This window comes from Dermacentor albipictus, chromosome 10 (assembly GCF_038994185.2).
Source record: "Dermacentor albipictus isolate Rhodes 1998 colony chromosome 10, USDA_Dalb.pri_finalv2, whole genome shotgun sequence".
NCBI lineage: Eukaryota > Metazoa > Arthropoda > Arachnida > Ixodida > Ixodidae > Dermacentor > Dermacentor albipictus.
The window spans coordinates 69,784,886-69,793,774 of record NC_091830.1 but is presented as its reverse complement, the minus strand read 5'-3'; the positions used below and the strand labels follow the sequence as shown (position 1 = coordinate 69,793,774).

The 8,889-nt window shown below is 47.1% G+C and overlaps 1 long non-coding RNA gene across 1 annotated transcript; it reads left to right on the top strand.

Moving 5' to 3' along the window:
* On the top strand, positions 1-1,540 carry LOC135898486 (uncharacterized). The gene is made up of 2 exons (XR_010563345.2): positions 1-162; positions 227-1,540. It is a non-coding gene; the product is annotated as an uncharacterized lncRNA (long non-coding RNA).
* The last annotated feature ends 7,349 nt before the right edge of the window (positions 1,541-8,889 follow it).

Genomic DNA, 8,889 nt, shown 5'->3' with positions numbered 1-8,889 from the left:
AGTGTTAGAACCTTGGCAAAGCAGAACGCTGCAGTCATCCAATCCAATCCAAGCTCTAGCCATCGTCGCCACGCCATTTTTTCATTCTGCGATCGTTTTAGGGCAGCGGAGCAGCGTTTGTCACCTTCCGTGCCTGCCGAAGTCTCCTACTCAGCTACCAAGGTATGACAGCTACATCGATTTCTTTTTTAATTCGTTTGGGTATTGAAATGTGTTTTCTTCACAGGTGCCAGGATGCCTAGACTGCGGGAGAAGCCGCACGCGCGAAAAAAGAGCGTCGCTGGAAACAAAGACGATATTCGAGGACTTCGGATCTCGCACCGGCAGCCAGCAGTCAACAGCTCGAGAATTCGCAAGTCTAGAACTGTGCAGTGGCGCGTATACCCCGCACGCATGCATTAACATGTGCGGTCGGGCTGTCCCTGCAAACATTTGTACGCCTTGTGATGTTGGTCGCTGCACCGAGGCGACATCGGAAGTTCAGGACGGTGGTTGTGACACTACGCTCACTAAGGACAATGTGCCTTGTTTCCCTGATGGATATACTCTACGTGACGCTTCGGATGGTTCACTTCGCTGTGAGAACGGAACAGGATCCCTTAGGAGAGGTGTACGCACAAGTCAATGCGGGTTTTCTGGTAAGCAGGACCCCGGAGTCTACATTTTTCTTTAGCTACCGCGGACTCTTCATTGGCGCCCTTTTGATTCTCCTGGCAAAGAGCTTCTCCTGGCTAATGCGCTCATGATCAGAGCTGTAGCCGTCAGTAGCAGCAAGATCGCCTGCTGATCTCTACGAAAAATAAAAAGCTCCTTTTAAAAAAGTGAAGAATATATTAGTTGTTTTTATCTACAAGTTTGTTTAATATCGTGAGAATATGGTCACTACGGCCACGGCGGGGACATTGTAAACGAGAGTACGCATTCGATGGCCAAGTAAGTTTTAATAATTGTAAGAACGCACTACGCCACGAGAAAGAGCTATTGTTTAAAGAAAGTGAAGAATATATTGATTGTTCTTCACTAATAGTTCGTTTAGCTACGTCAGAATGTGGAGACATTGGGAACGAGAGTACGCATTTGACGGCAAGTTGACTTACGAGAACGCACTACGTCGCGAATAACACTTAAGCTGCAATACCATTAAGCATGTCCGTGTGGCACCCCGCGAATGACATTAAAGTTTAAGGCATTAGCCAGTTAATGTCATTTTTTGTGCCCGTGTCGCAGAGTGCTAGTGAAGTGATGTAGTCAAGATTAATTCCTTCATGTCATTTCTGTTGCTTTCGCTGCTTAATAATGCTAATTGATGTATTTTTGCTCTTTCTTTTTATTCCATGCTGCAAACACAAATGTCAATGCAGGGTGGGCAATAAGTATTTTTTGTTCTGCTGTTCTCTACCTTGTGTTGTGCTATTGAAATTGCAAGTTTTCTTCTTTATCCGTGTATTTATTTGTTCTTTGAACAGTACGCATATATCTGCTTATTGGTCTTTTTATGTATATGTATAAGGTGACAATAAACGTTTAATTGTATTTGGAAGTTGGTGTAAGTTCATTTCTCGTTTATTTAAAACAAGAATGCATTCAAGCATTAGACCAATGTAATATATGTATATATAATGGTCCGGTGCTTGAATGTGTCCCGGCCACTACTGTCGCTTCAAGGCATGTGTATATCTGGAATATCCCCGGGAAGACACACACACACACACACACACATATATATATATATATATATATATATCCTGAACGTCCCCTGAATGTCCATGCTGGATGTCCGCGTCGGACGTACTACGGATGCCAAAGCGATTACCTTTGGATTCCCCAGGGACGTCCCTCGGACGTACGTCGGACATTCATGGATATCCCACGGACATCCCGAATATCCAGAAAGGACGTCCGTCGGACGTCGCCCGGATATCCGTGGTTACTTGGGGTAAATAAGTTGGACGACGGCATGGGCCAGCTACCTTCGAATTCATGCCGTACTCCATTCTTGGCAAAGGACCACGGACGATGGGATTGAGCCCCAATCCTGACAACTGGCTGACAGCGGTGAGATGGACTTTGCGACATGGTGCTGTATCTGCGGTGAGTGCTTGGTTTTTGCTTTGACTCTCTAGGCTTCATTTTGGGGTTGTTCTGTTTAGAACAGTAGGGAAGCTAGATTGTTGTGTGTTAGCTAGGTTGTGTTTTCCTAGCTAGATTTAGAGAGCAGAATCAAGGCAGTAAAGCAGCAGTCATGGAGTTAAGGACACTGCTGAGAGACGAGTTGTTGATTGTTGGTGAGGAACTGGGCCTAGATGTACGCAAGGAAATGCTCAAATCGGAATTATTGGAGCTAATTTCCAATCAGGCCAGTGAGCAAGATATTGAAATGGGATTGGAACTTCTCAAAAAGAGAGAGAAACGGGAAAAAGAAAGAGAAGAACGAGACAGAGAAAAACGAGAGAGAGAGGAACGCGATAAAGATCGCGAGTTAAGAAAAATGCAACTTGAACTTGAAAACAGACGTTTGGAGTTGTCTCAAGGAAGTGAAGGCGCTCTGGGTCGATCAGGTGAGGCAGAATCGTACCGCATGGACAGGCTATTAAAGCCATTTGAGGTCGGGACCGACATAGGCTTGTTCCTAAGCAATTTTGAAAGGACTTGCGAAAAGATGAACTTCGGTCCGAGTACATGGCCACAGCGGTTGCTGTCTATGTTGCCGTGTGAGGCGGCGGAAGTAATCGCCAGACTGAGTGTGCAGGATGCATATGATTATGCAAAAGTTAAGGCTAGTCTCCTGAAGAAATACCGCCTTTCAGCCGAAGCTTTTCGGCAAAGGTTTAGGAGCACAGGCAAGAAAGATAGCGAGGGCTATCCGGAGTTTGCATATAGCTTAAAGGCCAACCTAGTTGAGTGGCGCTTAAAAGCGCGGAAGCGTGCGACAGCAGAGACATGATCATTGAATGCATGTGTCTAGAGCAGTTTTACAAAACCATCCCTCAAGCTGTGAAACTGTGGGTGCAAGACAGAGGTAATGTAAACACTGTGGAAAGGGCGGCTGAATTAGCCGAAGAGTACGCAACCCGTAGAAAATTGAACGCCGAGGAGGGAAACTGGGACGGTCGAAATGGACCGCGGAAACCATTTCCGTTCAAAAAGGGTGCGCAAACTAGACGATCCGAGCCTGTAGACATGGCGGAAAAGCCCGCAGAAAAGAGCGAGGAGAAACTTAACGGAGAAACCGCACAAAAAGAACAGAAAAGAAAATTCGAATCTGTTAGACCAATTCGCTGTTACAAATGCCACAAACTGGGACATATAACTGTAAACTGCGAGAAGTCTAGCGTAGTTTTTTCCTACGTAGAGGAAAAAGATGAGAATATGGAACTTTTAAGTCCATATCTCCACGACCTGCAAGTTAATGGAAAACCATGCCGAGTGCTAAGAGACAGTGCCGCCACGCTGGACATTGTCCATCCGTCTTACGTGATGGTAGATGACTTCAGCGGAGAAGTAGCATGGATAAAACAGGTTGTAGAAGAACACAGCGTGTGTCTGCCCATGGCCAAAGTCAAAATCAGTGGACCATTCGGGGAGCTAGAGACTGAGGCTGCAGTTTCCAAATTTTTGTCACTGCAGTATCCCTACATCTTTTCGAATCGTTCGAATCAGTTACTGCGTGACAGAGGGCTCAAACTGGGAGAGGGCATAGTACAGGCATTGACCAGAGGCCAAGCTCGTAAGATCGCGGCGCTTTCGGCTGAAAATGCTCAAGCTCCTCCAGCTGAAGCAGAAAAGGGGATAGCTTCAATACCCGAATCCGAGCTAGGCCCGAGGGACAAAAGAACAGTTGAGGAGAGCCTGCCAGTTGACCAGCTCAATGAGAGCGTAGCACTAGAGTGTCAGAGTTCTAGCCTGCAGGAAGAGCAAGCAGACGCGCTCACAAGCGAGACAGGGTCGTTATTATCACCGACCTCAAAGAACTTTGATCAACTCTTACGCGTGGATAGAGAGTCACTGGCAGCTGAGCAAAAGAATGATGAGAGCTTAGCTAAATTACGTGACACAGCTAAAGAAGGCATTGCTAGGCGCAACGTAACGATACATGAGAGAGGAGGATTGTTGTATCGGCATTACAGAGATCGAAAGGGTAGGATTTTAGATCAGTTAGTCATACCTACTAGGGAGGACCTTTTGAGTCTTTGTCATGGAAATGGGTGGTCCGGCCACCTAGGCATAAACAAATCAAAGGAAAGATTGCTTATGGAATACTACTGGCCTGGCTGTTTCAAAGATGTAGAAAACTTTGTAAGATCATGCGACGCCTGCCAGCGTTCTGGTAAACCAGGAGAGACTTGGAAAGCTCCACTGAAGGTAGTGCCCTTAATAACAGAGCCTTTCAGACGGCTTGTAATAGACACGGTAGGGCCTCTTCCAAAAACAAAATCAGGCTACAGGTACTTGTTTACCATGCTGTGTCCGGCCACCAAGTTTCCAGAAGCAATCCCTTTGAAAGAGCTCAGCTCCACCGAAGTAGTAGACGCGCTTTTGACAGTGTTTGCACGAGTTGGGTTTCCAGCCGAAATTCAGGCAGATCAAGGGTCAGTATTCACGAGCGCATTGACTTCCACATTCTTGCAAAAGTGCGGGGTAAAGTTAATACACAGTTCTGTCTATCACCCTCAGTCAAACAGTGTAGAGAGGTGGCATTCGGTGCTTAAGCGAGTTTTGCGTGCGCTCTGTTACGAGCACAAGGAGGACTGGGAGAACTGTCTGCCGGCAACTTTGTTTGCTTTGCGAACGGTTCCACATGAAGCGACAGGGTTCTCACCAGCAGAACTAGTGTATGAGAGGACACTCCCGTTCTCCACTGAGAAAGTTAAGAGAGATGTGGGAAGAAAGAGGGGAGATTCCGACAGTGGTTGAATACGTGCTAAATTTACTGGAACGGCTAAGCGCAAACCAAGAACTAGTCGGAAAGAACATGGCAATAGCTCAAAAGAACGCCAAAGTCTATTACGACAAGAATGCGAGGCTTCGTACGTTTGAAGCCGGCTTAACGATGAAAGCGGAAAAGTGTAGGTTCGGTTGTTCACAGGTTACTTATCTGGGCCATGTTGTCGGTCAGGAGATGAGACGGCCGGCTGAGCTGAAAATAGCGACGATTGGAGATTTTTCTCAGCCGCGCACGAAAACGGACGTTCGTTCATTTTTGGGACTTGTGGGGTACTATCAACGGTACATTCCGAATTACTCGCAATTGACAAGTCCATTAACAGACGCCCTCCGAAAGGGAGCACCGAGTAACGTACACTGGGATAAGGACAAAGAGAACGCTTTCCAAAGTTTGAAAACGCTATTGGTTTCTCGCCCTGTGCTTCGCGCGCCAGACTACACAAAGGAATTCATGGTTCAATGCGACGCAAGCGACAGAGGTATGGGCGTGGTACTTAGTCAAGTCGGCGACGATAACGAGGAGCATCCTATCCTCTACGCCAGCCGTAAACTAAATGTAAGAGAGGAAGCCTACAGCGCTTCAGAGAAGGAATGCGCTTGTTTGGTTTGGGCCGCCCAGAAGTTGTCGTGTTACTTGTACGGAGCGAAGTTCATCTTCGAGACCGACCACTGTCCTCTGACGTGGCTCAATCAAATGTCACACAAAAACGGCCGCTTGCTCCGATGGAGCCTCACTCTCCAAGAGTACAACTTCTCCGTTAGATATAAGAAGGGAAAGTTGCATAGCAATGCGGATGGTTTGAGCAGGCTAATTTGAATTCTGCGTTTGAGGGTCCCGCCTAAATTTTGGAGTTACTAGTGTTAGCTTTTCTTTAGGCGAAGAAAATCCCCTCTCATTCAGCAGAATTCCCTCCATTAATTGTTGAATTTGTCAGCAGGAATTTGCTTCAGAAATTGGCATAGTAAAATGTAGCATTTTTTTTGTTTCTGCACTTATGTTGGTTTTTTTTTTTTTTTTGAAGCCTAGCGAGTCTAAAGTGAGAGCCAATGCGCGTCATCTCGGCGCAGAGCCGTGTTGTGGGGTTCATTTTGCAGTTGCCTGTCCTTGTTGGATGTTTTGGGGCGGTGACATCAATGCACAAGTGGTCGCTGCGAGCCAAGACATCAATCCCCCCCCCCTGACCAGCAGCCGTTCTCTTCCTGCCTAGCGGTTGTCAGCGCTAGACAGTCGAGACTTTTCGGGCCATGGAGGCGCTGTCAAGAATGGCGAGTTGCGCAACAAGATTGCCACACAGATACGACAGGGCGACACGACGCGCACCTCTCCCTCTCCGTCGCTGCAGCTGGGAGGCGTTCAAAGAAGCGGCCTTTGCGCTGGAATCCGCCGCCTTCCACCCGCCCCATCGACATTGTGACGGGACTAGTTCGGCGTGTGTGAACAATGATTCCGGAGTTCCCCAACGCGGAGCTGATTTGACACGCATGGTCAAGCTGCCGTGGGGACGACGTATTTTGGTGCGTCTCACGCTTCGGAGTGGCGCAGAACAACGAGCGACCCTCGATCGGCTCCGGTAGTTCCCGGAACGGCACCCCGCGCGGTTGCCTCTGTGTACAGAGCGCGGTTGCCTTTGTGTACGTAAACTGATCTTCAGAGCAGCTGCGAGTTGGTGATGTGTAAACGAACAGTCGCCGCGTCGTAGGACCGGCGGATCGAGTGTATAAAAACTGTGGTTGCGCGAATGCTGAGGACACACTTCTCTTGAGCAGTCATGTTAGACTGAGTCACTTCTCTCATGCAATCATGTTGGACTGATACTCTTTTTCTCAAGCAGTCATGTTAGACTGAGTTAATTTCTGTAAATAAACCCCTTTTCCTCGTTCTCGATGAGAAACAGTTCTTCACTTCATCAACGATCTCAGCGTAAATAAGTTGGACGACGGCATGGGCCAGCTACCTTCGAATTCATGCCGTACTCCATTCTTGGCAAAGGACCACGGACGATGGGATTGAGCCCCAATCCTGACAACACGGATACAATTCCGCGATGTCAAGCACCTTGCCGCTGCTTGTCTAAAGTCCCGTGGTTTTCTGAGCGTTGATACACGATCGCGAACATAAGTGCCGCGTTTTAAAGCGCGCACATGCAGTGCTGCGAGGTGCAGTCATGGAAGTTGCTTATCATACACATCCAGATCGAGATGGTCAGGGGGATTATATGTGCAATATTCACAATATGGTTCGGCGACTTTGCGATTGTGGCTCGATCAAGAATCGGTATGCGCGCTCCATGCTAGTGTTGACATAAAGATATTAGGCAGTTTTAGCACCGCCGTGTGGTAAACATGATAACTGCAACCGTACGTCGAATGTCACTAGGTAAGCCTATACCCCATTTTATACCTCAGGTGCAATGCTGTGCAGCTACGCACGAAGTCCGGTTACCAAAATTTATTACTGCGCGTGTTTCCGTCTATGGTTCGCAGCGTGCCAGCGGCGTTTGCTCGCGCGAGCATGCACGTGAAGCTGCCGCGACGGGCTGCAATTAAAGAATGGCGAAAAGAAAATTGATTTAAAAGAACGTGTTAGCAGCCGTATAAGTAGACGGATTGTTCCTATGGGTAAATTCTTTTTTTTTCATTCAGAACTGAGCTTATATATGAAAAGTTTTCTCAAAAATCGGGTCAAGAAACACCGAACTTTTTCTAAGTGCGAACGCAGCCACTGCAAGAAGTATCTCAAGCCTCCACAGCGTTGCACCTGATGTATGAAACGGAGTATAGCAACGCTAGCAACAACGCGTTTCCGCATTTGTCGTAAGGCTATTCGGCTATCGCGGAAATGGTCCGAGCACAGCACAGTTGATTTCGTCGGCGCGAACTTATCTTTCCTCACCGCACTGCGCTGCAAGCTTCTTGTCCTTCGGGAACCTGTGAAACACCACATCGTCTCGCCCGCGTGTGTTCGCGCAGCCGAATGATGCACAGAACGAAGGCATGTTGGGCGCCCTTGGCTATAAGCACTCACGCAGCACAGAAGAAAAGAACAGTTTACGAAAATCGCAAAACAAACGTGAGCTGCGGCGGCGGCAAATCTCTCGTAGCGTCGTTTAGTAAAGCGCAGGACGGAAAGAGGCATGCCAGCACGCCGGTCTGGCAGCTCGGTCCCCGCCAGTGACGTCACTCTCGCCGGTTCTCTCCTCTGGCAACCACCTCACCCGGCGCTCCGGGAAGCGATGGGGGCGTGTCCGCGGGGGTGATTTAGAAAGCGATTTCCGCCCCTCATATTAACAAAACGAAGAAAAAATTTCGGAACCGTAAATTATTAGGTCTGTTCTTCCCAATCCCAGCAATTCACGGAAATTGAAAACCGTTTCAGCTTCCCTTTAATAAGCAACCGAGCTAAAGAGGAAGCTTTAGCTCGGGCCCAACTCTGATGCGTCTTATTCAAATACACGTAAAACGCAAAAACGTTATTCTCATATATCCCCTGGACCGATTTTAATGAAATTTCTTGCATTTGAGAGATACAGTTCAATTCTGGTGACTGTTGGAAGCAGAATTCCGATTTAGAGCCTAAATTTCGTTAAACAGATTTTCTAAAATTCGAAAGTTTGAGAAAAATAGAAGCACGAAGTTTACAAACTAATACCTCTGCATCAAAAACAGATATTGTGATTATGTAAACGGCATCTACTAGATCATTGAAAGCAGTCAAATTTGATATTACATATGAAATTTTATACCTTATGTGAATGTGTTTCGTTGTGTACACATGCGTTGTGGTTCTGCTGTATTTCCATACTACTAAATTGTTCGAGGTTCATGTGTAACATGTCAATTTTGTCTGCTTTAGATGCACTAGTAATGCAATTAACATAATTGTGACATCATTTTTCATTGCTGAATTAAGAGTTGTAAACTGCATAGTTTGGTGTTCTGGAAATT